Source organism: Prionailurus viverrinus, chromosome C2 (assembly GCF_022837055.1).
Source record: "Prionailurus viverrinus isolate Anna chromosome C2, UM_Priviv_1.0, whole genome shotgun sequence".
Lineage (NCBI taxonomy): Eukaryota > Metazoa > Chordata > Mammalia > Carnivora > Felidae > Prionailurus > Prionailurus viverrinus.
The window spans coordinates 94,288,441-94,303,969 of record NC_062569.1 but is presented as its reverse complement, the minus strand read 5'-3'; the positions used below and the strand labels follow the sequence as shown (position 1 = coordinate 94,303,969).

At 36.8% G+C, this 15,529-nt stretch overlaps 1 non-coding gene across 1 annotated transcript; it reads left to right on the top strand.

The window, feature by feature from the left end:
- Positions 1-4,793: 4,793 nt before the first annotated feature.
- LOC125175897 (small nucleolar RNA U13) lies at positions 4,794-4,896 on the top strand. The gene has a single exon (XR_007156057.1). It is a non-coding gene; the product is annotated as a small nucleolar RNA U13 (small nucleolar RNA).
- Positions 4,897-15,529: the final 10,633 nt, after the last annotated feature.

Genomic DNA, 15,529 nt, shown 5'->3' with positions numbered 1-15,529 from the left:
GCGTCCGCCCGGAGAGTCCGGTCCTCCGGGCCTCGCGGGCTGGTCTGCCAGTTTCTCCGCTAGCGTGGCGCTCCACCCCAAGCCGGCCGGACCCCACCCGGGCAGTGGAAGAACGAGGAGGGAGAAAGAGGGGTGGACATTTTGTCTTTTGGAAGATCTAAAGCCTGGTGCCGGTAATACTGAGCTAGGTGCTGGGCGCTTCCCAGATTCACCCCGTAAATGCTCACAAAGCATTGGCTCCTTCAAAAAGGGGGTTAGTTCTGGTTTTACAGAACAGGAAACTGAGGCTTCAGAGGTTAGTAAACTTACCTTACATCACCTGACAGGTTTCAGCTTTCTCAACTACGTAATGTACCAATTCACCTGCCTTCCCATTTCGCAGGACGATTGAAAATATTAACTGAATAAATTATTCGAAATCCTAATATCTTCAAAGATATTATTACGGAAGGTCAAGACAGAATGATGTTTATACTAAAGATTTAAGTAAAAAAATCATCCTGGGTTCTGCTTAGGCAGGCAGGATAGCAGGCCAGATTCTCAAGGACACCCACCACTGACAAGAAACTAAGAGATTCTCCAAGAATTACCCCAACCCAAAAGGAACAAACCGTGGGAAGAACCAGCACTGGGTCATTGACCTCTGAGCACCGGGCTTTGCTTGAGAGCACGTGGAGAGTTTCTGCTGACACTGTGATCTGGGACTGGAAGAAGGAGACCCAAACATGAGGCTTTAAAGAGTTACCAAGTTCCCTGTGTTCTAAGCAGAAGCAATAAAAAAAAACGCACTCTGGAGGACGCTTCTTTGATTCAGTCCCCTAAGATTCATGCAAATGCAAGTTAATGACAAAATCCCGAAACACAGGAGGTCACACATAAGTGACAGTCAGCAGAACTGATACACAATAGATTAAGGGCTTCTCTAACACAGAATACAAACCTTTTGTTTGTTTGTTTTTGTTGTTTTTTTTTAATTTAAAGGAAAAGAAAAAAAAGAACATCCTTGGCGATTACTTACCAATTATGATGGAGATAGAGTGCCAGTACATTGGAGAAATCTGGCAGATACCACCTTAATCAAGTACTCAAAGTTCACCAGTAGTACAAATTGGCATCACAGATGAGGTGGTGTTCTAAGAACATGACATCACCTTTATTGTATTCCAAATACAGAACTGGAATTTAATCACAAGGAAACAGATAAGCCCAAATTATGGGACAGTCTACAAAACGACTGGTCTGTACACCTCAGATATTTCAATGTCATAAGAGACAAAAAAAAAAAAAAACTGTTTCAGGGGTGCCTGGGTAGCTCAGTCGGTTAAGCATCTGACTTCAGCTCAGGTCATGATCTCACAGTTTGTGAGTTTGAACCCCACGTCCGGCTCTGTGCTGATAGCTCAGAGCCTGGAGCCTGCTTCAGATTCTGTGTCTTCCCCTCTCTCTCCTCCTCCCATGCTCACGCTTTGTCTCTCTCTGTCTCTCAATAATAAGCGTTAAAAAAAAAAATTTAAAAAACAAAAACAAAACTGTTTCAGATTAAAGACTGTTCCTAGCCCAATGAGACTAAGGAGATTTGACATCTGAATTTCTGGATTGAAAAAAGTTGCTGCAAAGTATATTATTGAGACAACTGGAAATGAATATGTACAATGTGATAGATTTAAAACAACCTGTAATTCTTTGACATTCCTCTGGCTGAGAAATGGGGACATATTTCTCCTTTTAAATCTGGGCTGGCCTAACGGAATGGGAAAAGATATTTGCAAATGACATATCAGACAAAGGGCTAGTATCCAAAATCTATAAAGAGCTCACCAAACTCCACACCCGAAAAACAAATAAACCAGTGAAGAAATGGGCAGAAAACATGAATAGACACTTCTCTAAAGAAGACATCCGGATGGCCAACAGGCACATGAAAAGATGCTCAACATGACTCTTCATCAAGGAAATACAAATAAAAACCACACTCAGATATCACATATCACCTCATGCCAGTCAGAGTGGCCAAAATGAACAAATCAGGAGACTATAGATGCTGGAGAGGATGTGGAGAAACAGGAACCCTCTTGCACTGTTGGTGGGAAGGCAAATTGGTGCAGCCACTTTGGAAAACAGTGTGGAGGTTCCTCAAAAAATTAAAAATAGACCTACCCTATGACCCAGCAATAGCACTGCTAGGAATTTATCCAAGGGATACAGGAGTACTGATGCATAGGGGCACTTGGACCCCAATGTTTATAGCAGCACTCTCAACAATAGCCATATTATGGAAAGAGCCTAAATGTCCATCAACTGATGAATGGATAAAGAAATTGTGGTTTGTATACACAATGGAGTACTACGTGGCAATGAGAAAGAATGAAATATGGCCCTTTGTAGCAACATGGATGGAACTGCAGAGTGAAATGAGTGAAATGAGCCATACAGAGAAAGACAGATACCATATGTTTTCACTCTTATGTGGATCCTGAGAAACGTAACAGAAACCCATGGGGGAGGGGAAGGAAAAAAAAAAAGAGGTTAGAGTGGGAGAGAGCCAAACCATAAGAGACTCTTAAAAACTGAGAACAAACTGAGGGTTGATGGGGGGTGGGAGGGAGAGGAGGGTGGCTGATGGGTATTGAGGAGGGCACCTTTCGGGATGAGCACTGGGTGTTGTATGGAAACCAATTTGACAATAAACTTCATATATTGAAATCAATCAATCAATCAATCAATATGGGCTGGCCTGTCACTGCTTTTACAAATGGAATAGAGTGAAAGTCAAGGGATGCCAATCCTGAACCCAACCTTTATTTTATTTTATTTTATTTTTTTCTGAGCTCAATCTTTAAAAGGCAATTTCTGCTTCTTCCACTTATACTCTTTCCTGAATTTGATCATTGTATTGTTGTTATATAGGAAAGTGATTTTATTCTTAAGATTTATTTAATGATTAACTATCACGATGTCTGCAATTTCTCTCCCATAGTTCAATTAAAGTGTGTGTGTGAGAGAGAGAGTGAGAAAGCAAGCGTGCACAAATGTGGCAAAATGTTAACATCTGATGAATCTAGATGAAGTGTATACAGGTGTTCCCTGAATAATTTTTACAACTTTTCTAAGCCTTCATATTTTCCCCCAAAAAAGTTAAAAGAGAAAGGATTAAATCTCAAAGAGAGGGAAAAAAGCAATGACTAGACTTCTCTTTTTGGCCAAGATGAACACACAAGGACCATCCCACCCAAAGTATCTAAAACAAACAAAAAAAAACCCAGACAAAATATCTAAAACAACAGTTTTTAAGGTACTCTATATGAAGCAACAGAGGACAGTGATCTCTGAGAGATAGGAAACTGACAAGGTGAGTCCTACAACTGCCCCAGCTTGCTACTTTGAGAGTTTCCAAGCATGGCAGAAGGAAGAGAAAGTTGAGACAGAGTCTGGCAGACTCCCTGAGTTCAGAAAACAGACCCTAGAGTCCAGGGAGACAGAAGCAGCTAGAGCTCACAGGACAGAATAACAGAAAAAAGACAGCTTCACAGAAACAGAATACTGGACAGATCTGCAGAGAGTCCTCCCTCAACTATTTCTGATCAGTGTATGCATCTAAGGAAATGGTCCTAGGCCAGAGAAAGAACCACCTGTAAAGATTAGAGGGAAACGTTCTTGTCATTCACATTGGGCTAGGAACAGTGCCTATTTCAATCAGGCTGGAAAAACTCAAAATTTACAAGGCACTGGGTAGAGTATTCAGGAAGGTCTTGCCTCAGTAGTGGAGAAGCAGCCCTACAATGAGCACCGCTCCAGACCTACCTGGCATCCAAACAAAGATTACCAGCTATACAAAAAGTCAAGAAAATACAACTGATAGGGGGAAAAAGAATTAGTGAAAAGCAATCCAGAACTGACACAGATGTTAGCATTAACAGAAAAGAACATTAAGACGGTTATTATAACTGTATGGTATATATTAAAAAAAGTAGAGTCACAGAAAATATTAAGGAAGACCCAAATGAAATGAAATGAAATGAAAATGAAAAATGAAAAATAAAATGCATGACAATATCAAATAGGCCAGGAGGGGATAAATGAAAGAATACATTGTAAGGTTCTTATATTACGTATGAAGAGGCATAATATCACTTTAAGGTAGACGATGATAGATAAATATATATTATAAACCCTTAAGCAATCACTAACATATCAAAATAAAGAATTATAATTAATAAAGCAACAAAGGAGAACAACAAAGAACAACCTATGTTCTCTGACCACAGAAAAATTAAATTAGAAATCAATAACTAAAAGATCCTTGGAAAATCCCCCAGTATTTGGAAACCAAACAATACCTTTCTTTATAACTGGGAGATTAAAGAAAAAATCAAAAGAGGAATTTTAAAAGTATTTGCAACTGAATGAAAATGAAAACAACATATCAGGATTTGTAGATGTGATTAACGCATTACTTAAGGGAAACCTACAACACTAAATGTCTATATTAAGAAAAAGAAAGCTTTCAAATCAATGATCTCAGCTTCTAACTTACAAAACTAGAAAAGAAAGAGCAAATCAGACATAAAGCAGAAAAAAGGAATAATAAAGATCAAGGCAGAATCCAATGAAATAGAAAAGAAGAAAACAATAGAATCAAATAAAGCAAAGGCTGGTTCTTTCAGAAAAATCAGTAAAATGGATTAAGCTTTAGCCAGACTAATCAGGAAAAAAAGTAAAAAGATTAATTATCAATAACAGGAATGCAGAGTTGATATCACCACATATTCTGTAGGTATCAAGAATAAAAATAGATCCTTTTTAAAGTCATAAGTGTGATAATTGATATTCATGCTGTTTTGTGACATGTGCCTCCTTCAAACCTTGTAACAACTGCAGTGTATTGTCCATCTCATGTGAAAAAAACAAACAAGAAAAAGGGGGTAAAAATAGATTATTATGAATAGTAATAACTTTATGCCAATAAATTTCACAACCTAGATAAAATGGAAAAACTCCTTGAAAGAAATAACTTACCATAGCTCACACAAAAATAAATAAATAACTTAAAAAGCCCTATATCTGTTAAAGAAATTGAAATTGTACTTAAAAGCCTTTCCACATGGAAAATTTCAGGCCCACATAGCTAGAAGTAATAATATTAGCTCTATAGAAATTATAGAGGGGCACCTGTGTGGCTCAGTCAGTTAAGCATCCAACTTTGGCTCAGGTCATGATCTCACAGTTTGTGGGTTTGAGCCCCGATTCAGGCTCTGTGCTGACAGCTCGGAGCCTGAAGCCTCCTTTGGATTCTGTGTCTCCCTCTCTCTTTGCCCCTCCCCAGCTTGCACCCTGTCTCTCTCTACCTCTCCCTCTCTCTCTCTCAAAAATAAACATTAAGGGGCGCCTGGGTGGCACAGTCGGTTAAGCGTCCGACTTCAGCCAGGTCATGATCTCGCGGTTCGTGAGTTCGAGCCCCGCGTCGGGCTCTGGGCTGATGGCTCAGAGCCTGGAGCCTGTTTCCGATTCTGTGTCTCCCTCTCTCTCTGCCCCTCCCCCGTTCATGCTCTGTCTCTCTCTGTCCCAAAAATAAATAAACGTTGAAAAAAAAAATAAAAAAAAAATAAACATTAAAAAAATAAAGAAATTAGTGTCTGTACTAATACTAATTCTATAGAAGGAAGAAGTAATACTAATTCTACACAAGAGTTTCCAAAGAAATTGAAGAAGAGGGAGTACTTCCCAACTCATTCTATGCGGCCAGTATCACCCCAACTCCAAACTCAGACAAAGATATTACAGGAAACAAAACTACAGACTAATATCTCTCATGTACATAGAAACAAAAAATCTAAACAAAATTTTAGCAAATTGAACTCAACGGTATAAAAAAGGATAACATAATATAACCAAGTGGGTGTGTTCGCCCCCAAAATGCAGAATTGTTTTAGTGTTCAAAAATCAAACAGTGGGGAATGCAAACTGGTACAGCCACTCTGGAAAACAGTGTGGAGTTTCCTCAAAATATTAAAAATAGACCTACCCTATGACCCAGCAATAGCACTGCTAGGAATTTACCCAAGGGAAACAGGAGTACTGATGCATAGGGCCACTTGGACCCCAATGTTTATAGCAGCACTCTCAACAATAGCCAAATTATGGAAAGAGCCTAAATGCCCATCAACTGATGAATGGATAAAGAAATTGTGGTTTATATACACAATGGAATACTACGTGGCAATGAGAAAGAATGAAATCTGGCCTTTTGTAGCAACGTGGATGGAACTGGAGTGTTATGCTAAGTGAAATAAGTCATACAGAGAAAGACAGATACCATATGTTTTCACTCTTATGTGGATCCTGAGAAACTTAACAGAAGACCATGGAGGAGGGGAAGGAGAAAAAAAAGTTAGAGAGAGAGGGAGCCAAACCATAAGAGACTCTTAAAAACTGAGAACAATCTGAGGATTGATGGGAGGTGGGTGGGAGGGGGGGGTGGGTGATATGTATTGAGGAGGGCACCTGTTGGGATGAGCCCTGGGTGTTGTATGGAAACCAATTTGACAATAAATTTCATATTAAAAAAAATCAAACAGTAATTCATCATATTAGCAAACCAAAGGAGAAAAACCACATAATCATCTCAATAGGTGCAAACACTGCATTTGACAAAATCTAATATTTATTTCTAATAAAAATTCTTGGCAAGCTAGGAGTATGAGGAAACTTCTTCAACCTGATAAAAGACATTTATAAAATACTGACAGCTAACATCACATTCATTGGTTAAAGACTGAATACTCTCCCACTAAGATCAAGAACAAGATAGGGGGATGTCTTCTATCACCACTTTTATTCAATATTGTATATAGATACAAAAACTCTAAACATAATTTCAATAAATTTAACAATATGTAAAAAGGATACTACATCGTGACCAAGTGGGATTCATCCCAAGAGGAATTCAACCCTTCAAAAATCAACCAATTTAATTATTTTTTGCAAACTAAAAAGAAAACCCAGGTGAAATCATATTTCTAAAAAATAAATAAAAGGAGTCCATATTGAAGAAAGAAGAAAAACTGTCTTTTCATAAATAACATGATTATCTCTGTAGAAATTTCAGTGCAATATACAAAACTGCCACAAAAACTAATAAACTTAGGGAGGCACAAGATACAAGATTGATACACAAAAATGAATTGAATTTCTATATATTGGCAATGAACAATTAAAAATTGAAATTTGAAGATAGCATCAAAAAATAATGAAAGACTTAAGGATAAATGTGACAAAAGATGTGAAAAATCTTTTTTTTAAAAACTACTTCATTGACAAATGATTGACATACAAAAAGGTATACATGTTTAATGTGCACAACTTGGTGAGTTTCAGGTGTGGCTGTTTTTTTGGGGTTTTTTTTGTTTTTTTTTTTTAATTTACATCCTAGTTAGTTAGCATGTAGTGCAACAATGATTTCAGGAGTAGATCCCTCAATGCCCCTTACCCATTTAAAACATCCCCCCCTCCCATAACCTCTCCAGCAACCCTCTGTTTGTTCTCCATATTTAAGAGTCTCTTATGTTTTGTCCCCCTCCCTATTTTTATATTATTTTTGTTTCCCTTCCCTTATGTTCATCTGTTTTATATCTTAAAGTCCTCATATGAGTGAAATCATATGGTATTTGCCTTTCTTTGACTAATTTCACTTAGCATAATACCCTCTAGTTCCATCCACATAGTTGCAAACGGCAAGCTTTCGTTCTTTTTGATTGCCGAGTAATACTCCATTGTATATATTTATCACAACTTCTTTTTAATATTTTTAAATTTATTTTTGACAGAGAGAGGGCATGCAATGTTGGGGGGGGTGGAGGGACAGAGAGAGAGGGAGACACAGATTCCAAAACAGGCTCCAGGCTCTGAGCTGTCAGCACAGAGCCTGATGCAGGGCTTGAACCCATGAACTGTGAGATCATGATTGGAGCCCAAGTCAGATACTTAACTGACTGAGCCACTCAGTTGCCCCTATATACTACATCTTCTTTATTGCTTCATCCATCAGTGGATGGATTTGGGCTCTTTCCATACTTTGGCTACTGTTGATAGTGCTGCTATAAACATTGGGGTGCATGTGTCCCTTTGAAACAGCATGGATGTGAAAGATCTTAAACTTAAAAGGACAAAACATTGCTGAGAGAAATGCAAGAGACCTAAATGAATGAGATACATACTTTGTTCATGGGTCAGAAGACTCAATATTATCAAGATATCAACTCTCCCCAAATTGATCTATAGGTTCAATGCATTTCTAATAAAAATCCCAGGAGATTTTTTTTTCTCCAGAAATTGACAAGCTGAAAATCATAATAAAATGCAAAGGACCTAGAACTCCTAAAAACAACTTTGGAAAAGAATATTAGATGAATATGAGCATTACTGTAAAGCTACCATAATTAAAACAGCATAATATAAGCATAAAGATAGATTAATGGACTATAACCAAGATTCCAAAAATAGGGTCAGTTGGCTGGTTTAGCCAGTAGAGTATGCAACTCTTAATCCAGGCTCTTGTGTTCAAGCCCCATGTTGGGGGTAGAGGTTACTTAATAATAATAATAAAATAATAATAGAAGAAGAAGAAGAAGAAGAAGAAGAAGAAGAAGAAGAAGAAGAAGATTCCAAAAATAAAATCATGTAAAAATGACTTTTGACAAAGGTACAAATGCAATTTAATGGAGAAAGGATGGTTTTTTCAATAAATAGTGCTTGAACAACTAAATATTCCTTAAAAAAAAAACCCATCTCAACCATGTACAAAAAGAACTCAAAATGAATGACAGACCTAAATGTAAAGCCTAATGTATAAAATGTCTAGAAGAAAATCTTTTAAACTGGACTTAAACAAAACCACTCTTTGAAAAACACTTAAGAAAATGGACAAACACCAAATCAAATAAAGATACCACAAAAAACAAGAACTACAGGCCAATATGTCTTATGAATATAGATGCAAAATCCTCAACAAAATATTAGCATACTGAGTCCAGCAATATATTTTTAAAAATCAAACATTATGATCAAGTATGGTTTATTCCCAGGATGCAATGTAGTTCAGTATTTGCAAAACAATCAATATGATACATCACATCAATAAGAGAAAGGATAAAAACCATATGATCATTTCAATAGATGCAGACAAAGCATTTGACAAAGTACAACATCCATTCGTGATAAAAACCCTCTACAAATTAGGTCTAGAGAGAACATAACTCAACATAATAAAGGCCTTATATGAAAAAAAAACACAGCCCAAATCACATTCAATGGGAAACAGCTGAGAGCTTTTCCTCCATGGTCAGGAACAAGACAGGGATGTCCACTCTACCACATTTATTCAACATAGTACTGGGAGTCCTAGCCACAACAGTTAGAAAACCTAAATAAAAGGCATCCGAGGAAGGATGGTAAGGAAGAAGTAAAACTCTCATGATTTGCAGATGACATGATACTATACATAGAAAACTCCAAAGACTCCACCAAAAACCTACTAGACTTGATAAATGAATTCAGTAAAGTCATAGGATACAAAATCAATGTATAGAAATCAGTTGCACCCTATACACTAATAATGAATAAGCAAAAAGGAAAATTTAAAAAACAATCCTGGGGTGGCTGTGTGGCTCAGTCGGCTAAGCTTCCAACCTTGGTTCAGGTCATGATCTCACAGTTGGTGGGTTCGAGCCCTGCACTGGTCTCTATGCTGACAGCTCAGAGCCTGGAGCCTGCTTCAGATTCTTGTCTCCCTCTCTCTCTGCCCCTCCTCCACTCACACTCTGTCTCTCTCTCTCAAAAGTAAACATCTTTTTTAAATCTTAAAAAAAAATCCCATTTATAATTTCACCAAAACCAATAAAATACCTAGGAATAAACTTTACCAAAGAGGTGATGAAAGACCTGTACTCTGAAAACTAAAACACTGATGAAAGAAATTCAAGATGACAAAGAAATGGAAAGACATTCCATGCTCATGGGTGGTAAGAATAAATATTGTTAGAATGTCTATATTACTCAAAGCAATCTATAGATTTAATGCAATTCCTACCAAAATATGAAAAGCATTTTTCACAGAACTAGAACAAACAATCCTGGGATGCCTGTCTGGCTCAGTCAGTAGAGCATGTGACTCTTGATTCCAGGGTCATGAGTTTGAGCCCCACATTGGGTGTAGAGATTACTTAAAAAAATGGAGTAGAATAAACAAACCTGAAACTTGTATGGAACCACAAAAGACCTCAACTAGCCAAATCAATCTTGAAAAAGAAAAACAAAACTGGGGGTATCATAATTCCAGATTGCAAGTTATATTAGTTATATTGCAAAGCAGTAGTAATTAAAACACTATGAAACTGGCATAAAATAGACATACAGATCAATGTAATAGAACAGAAAACCCAGAAAACTGGTGAGCTATGTGGGAAAGAATGAAACTGAAACACTTTATTTCACCATATACAAAAATAAACTAAAAATGATTAAAAACTTATTTATTTATTTTTAGAGAGAGATTGAGAGAGAGTGCAAGTGTGGGGGTGCAGAGAGAAGAGAGGGAGAGAGAATCTTAAGCAGACTCCACACCCAGAGCCCAGCAGAGCCTGATGTGGGGTTCAATCTCACAACCGTGAGACCACAACCTGAGCCAAAATCAAGAGTCAGATGCTTAACCAACTGTGCCATCCAGGTGCCCCAAATGTATTAAAAACTTATATGTGAGACTTGAAACCATAAAAACCCTCGAAGAGAACACATGCAGTAACCTCTCTGACATTGGTTATAGAAACTTTTTTCTAGATAGGTCTCCAGGGGCAAGAGAAACAAAAGCAAAAACAAACTATTGAAACTACATCAAAACAAAAAGCTTCTGCATAGTGAAGGAAACAATAAAACTAAAAGGTAACCTACAGAATAGGAAAATATATTTGCAAATGATATACTCAATAAAGGGTTAGTATCCAAAATGTATAAATAACGTATACAACCCAATATCTAAAAAGACAAATAATCCAATTAAAACATGAGCAGAAGATGTGAACAGACATTTCTCCAAAGAAGACATACAGATGGCCAATAGACACATGAAAAGATACTCAGCATCACTTATCATCAGGGCAATGCAAATAAAATCCACAGTGAGATATCACCTCATTACCTGTCAGAATGGCTAAAATGAAAAACTCAAGAAACATCAAGTGTTGGTAAAGATATGGAGAAAAAGGAATCCTCATGCACTGTCTGTGAAGATGCAAACTGGTGCAGCCACTATGGAAAATAGTATGGAGGATTCTCAAAAAATTAGAAATAGAACTACCCTACAATCCAGCAATCACACTGCTGGATATTTACCCCAAAAAATACAAAAACACTAATTTAAAGGGATACATGCATCCCTATGTTTAGTGAAGCATTATTTACAATAGCCAAATTATGGAAGCAGCCCAAATATCCATTGATAAATGGAGTGGATAAAGAAGATATGGTATATACATACAATGGAAATTATTCAGCCATAAGAAAGAATGAAATCTTGCCATTTGCAACAAAATTGATGGTTCCAGAGAGTATAACGCTAAGCAAAGTAAGTCAGTCAGAGAAAGACAAATACCATTATGATCTCACTCAAATGTGGAATTTATGAAACAAAACAAATGAGCAAAGGAAAAAAAAGAGAGACAAACTAAGAAACAGACTTCTCTTTAGAGAACAAACTGATAGTTACCAGAGGGGAAGAGGGTGAGGCGATGGGGGGGATATAGAGAATGAGGATTAAAGAGTACACCGACTCAGGTGCCTGAGTGGCTTAGCTGGTTAAGCATCTGACTCTGGATTTCTGCTCAGGTCACGATCGCACGGTTTGTGAGTTTGAGTCCCATATCAGGCTCTGCGTTGAGTGTGGAGCCTACTTGGGATTCTCTCTCCTTCTCTCTCTGCCCCTTTCCCACTCTCAAAAATAAAATTAAAACTTAAAAATTTTTTAAAGAGTACATTTAACACGATGAAAAAAATTTTAATAAAGAAAAAATAAATAAAAGAAATTTTAAAATAGAAAAGAAAATGGAAAAGCAGGCCCCAGATGAGGGAGAAATTCTTGCAACAAATATATTCTGATAGAAAACTTGTACACAAAATATACAAAGAACTCTCAGAACTCAGTAACAACCAAAACAAAACAAAACAAAACAAAAACCCCCAAGTTTTAAAAAATGGGCAAAAGGTTTCAATAGACATTTCACCAAAGAAGATACGCAGATGGAAATTAAGCTTATGACAAAATACTTAACAGCATTAGTCATTAGAAAAATGAAAATCAGGGGCACCTGGGTGGCTCAGTCAGTTGAGTGTGGACTCTTAACTTCAGCTGAGGTCTTGATTTCATGGTTCATGAGATTGAGCCTGGCTAAAATTCTCTCTCTCCTCCCCTTTGCCCCTCTCCCTTGTTTGCTCTCTCCTTCTCTCCTTCTCTCCCCCCCTCTAAAAAAATAAATAATAAATAATAATAATAATAAAATAAATCAAATCACAAGGACATATTACTACATATCTATTTCACATGGCTAAAATTAAAAAGACTGACCAAAGCGGGTATTGGCAAGGCTATGGAGCACCTAGAAGTCTCATATACTGCCAGTGAGAATGTAAAATGGTACAACCCTTTTGGAAAACAGTTTGGCAATTTCTTAAAAAATTAAACACACACCTACCATGGGATCTAGCCATTTCATATTTAGATATTTAATTTTGATTAAAAAAATTTTTTTAACATTTATTTATTTTTGAGAGACAAAGAGAGACAAAGCACGAGCAGGGGAGGGTCAGAGAGAGAGAGGGAGACACAGAATCTGAAGCAGGCTCCAGGCTCTGAGGTGTCAGCACAGAGCCCGACGGGGGGCTTAAAGTCACAAACCATAAGATCATGACCTGGGCCGAAATCAGACATTTAGCTGACGGAGCCACCCAGCCACCCCCCATTTTTAGATATTTACCTAATAGAAAAAAATATATATGTCAATACAAAGACTTGTACATAAATGTTTATAAATTCTCCACTGATAATCTCCAAAACCTGGAAACAGCCCAAGTAACCATCCACAAATGAATGGATAAACAAATTGTGGGATATCCACATGATGGACTATTACTCAGTAGTAAAAAGTAATCAACTACTAATAAATGCCGCATGTATAGATCTCAGATTATGCTGAGTAAAAGAAGTCAGACCAAAAAAAGAATACATACTGTATGATTCCACTTATAGAAAACTCTAGAAAATTTGAACAAATCTATAGTGAAAGAAAAGAGATCAAATAGAAAAAACAACAGTTGCCTAGGGTAGGGCCTGGGACATACTAGAGGGAGGAATAATAAAAAAGGCATGAGGAGAATTTTCAAGGTGATAGATATGTCCCATGTCTTGGTGGTGGCAATGATTTCACATGTGCATACATAGTCCAAAACGTATCAAATTATGCATAGCACTATGGAAAAACATGGGAGAATATTGCTATAATCTACAAGTGGAGGGTATCTTTAGAAGCATGATTCAATACTCATAAATTACAAAGGAATATATGTATAAATTTACAACACTTTAAAATTCCACGGCAAAACCATAAAAAAGTAAAAAAGATAATAAATTTGGGGAAAGTATTAGTAACTCATACTACAGATAAAACCTTAAATTCCTTAATGTACAAGACTTCTACAAGTTACTGAGAAAGTTCAACTAACTGATAGTAAAATGGGAAAAATATGTAGTAATATGAAGTAAAACTTACAGTTAAGGAAATGTAAAGGCATCTTTATTTTATGAAAAGACGCTCATTCTTATAAAATAAATGAAATTCAGATGACAATTAAAACTACACTGGGAGGGGCGCCTGGGTGGCTCAGTCGTTAAGCGTCCGACTTCGGCTCAGGTCATGATCTCGCGGTTCGTGAGTTCAAGCCCCAAGTCGGGCTCTGTGCTGACAGCTCAGAGCCTGGAGCCTGTTTCAGATTCTGTCTCCCTCTCTCTCTCTGACCCTCCCCCTTCATGCTCTGTCTCTCTCTGTCTCAAAAATAAATAAACGTTAAAAAAGAATTAAAAAAAAAAAACTACACTGGGAGAACTAGTGGCACTGATTTTTAGCAATTGCACTGATGTGAGTGTGGGATAATAGGCGATCTTTCTTTTATTTAACTAGTAAGAGTGTATTAAATTAGTATGACTTCCAGTGAGGACAATTTGGCAAAATTATCAAACCTTTAAAAAATTCACATTGCCTCTGACCCAACCATTCTTCCCTAGAGATTTATCCTACAGATATTCAAGCATATATGTCTGCAAAGATATTCAGTAAAGTATCATTTATCATAGCCAAATCAGAAACTAATTGCCATCAATAGGACCCAAATATACTTGTATGCTTGTACATGTATAAAACATCTCAGAAATAATACATAAAAACTAGTAAGAGTAGTTACTTCTGAAAAGAAGAACTGAATGGCTGAGGGACAAAAGTGCAAGAAGACTAACTTTTCCCTCTATGGCTATTAGTACCTTTTAAATTATGCAGTGTGTACATTCATTGCCTCCTCACAAACAAAATAAAACGTAGTATAATTAAAATCTGGAAGTTCTAAGCAATATTAACGAGGAAAGCATATGTCAATTCAAAGAGAAAGTCAATTGCAAACTCTAGGTAAAACAAAAAAGTTCTTTAAAAATGTAGCATGAAATATGAAGCAAACTATGATATGATTTGAGCAAGTTATGCAGAATAGGAAAGAAGAATCCACTCAACCTTGATGTTTGTTTCATTCTCCTTTGAATAGCTCAAGTTTAAAGATGTGGAATTAGTTTATCTTCTGAGTGAATCACTCTGTATTCTGTGGGAAATAATATTTGCATGAGCATAAACTGTAAGTCATAAACTAATTTATTGATTTCAATTCTTAGAATCAATCAATAGATAACATGCAGAAAAATTAATGATACTAACAGAAAAAATGCAAATGTTATATAAACCCTAACATTGTAAATGTAAAGGTAGAAGAAGAGAGACACTGGGTGGTGGGTAGGAGCATAGGGTGGAAGTGAACACACAAGAAGAGATGAATAGCAGTTTGACGGTGCTATTTTTCTCATACTACCCGGTAGTGAATCAAAATTTACTACCTGCATTAAGAGAACAAGAATCATAGGTTAAGCGTGGTATTTAAATTTATAATGACAGGGGCAAGCGTGGTATTTAAATTTATAATGACGGGCACTTGACTGGCTCAGTGGGTAAAGCGAGGGACTCTTGATCTCAGGGTTGTAAATTCAAGCTCCACATTGGGCATCGAGTCTCCTTAATAAAAAATATACATATATAATGATAAACAATAGGAGAATGGGAAATAATATAATTAAGAAAGCACACGAAGAGAGAAAAAAATAGAGTCTCAATGAGGTATATTTCTCATCCATAGTGTGGGGTTAATAGACACTGAATAAAGTAAATAAATCAAG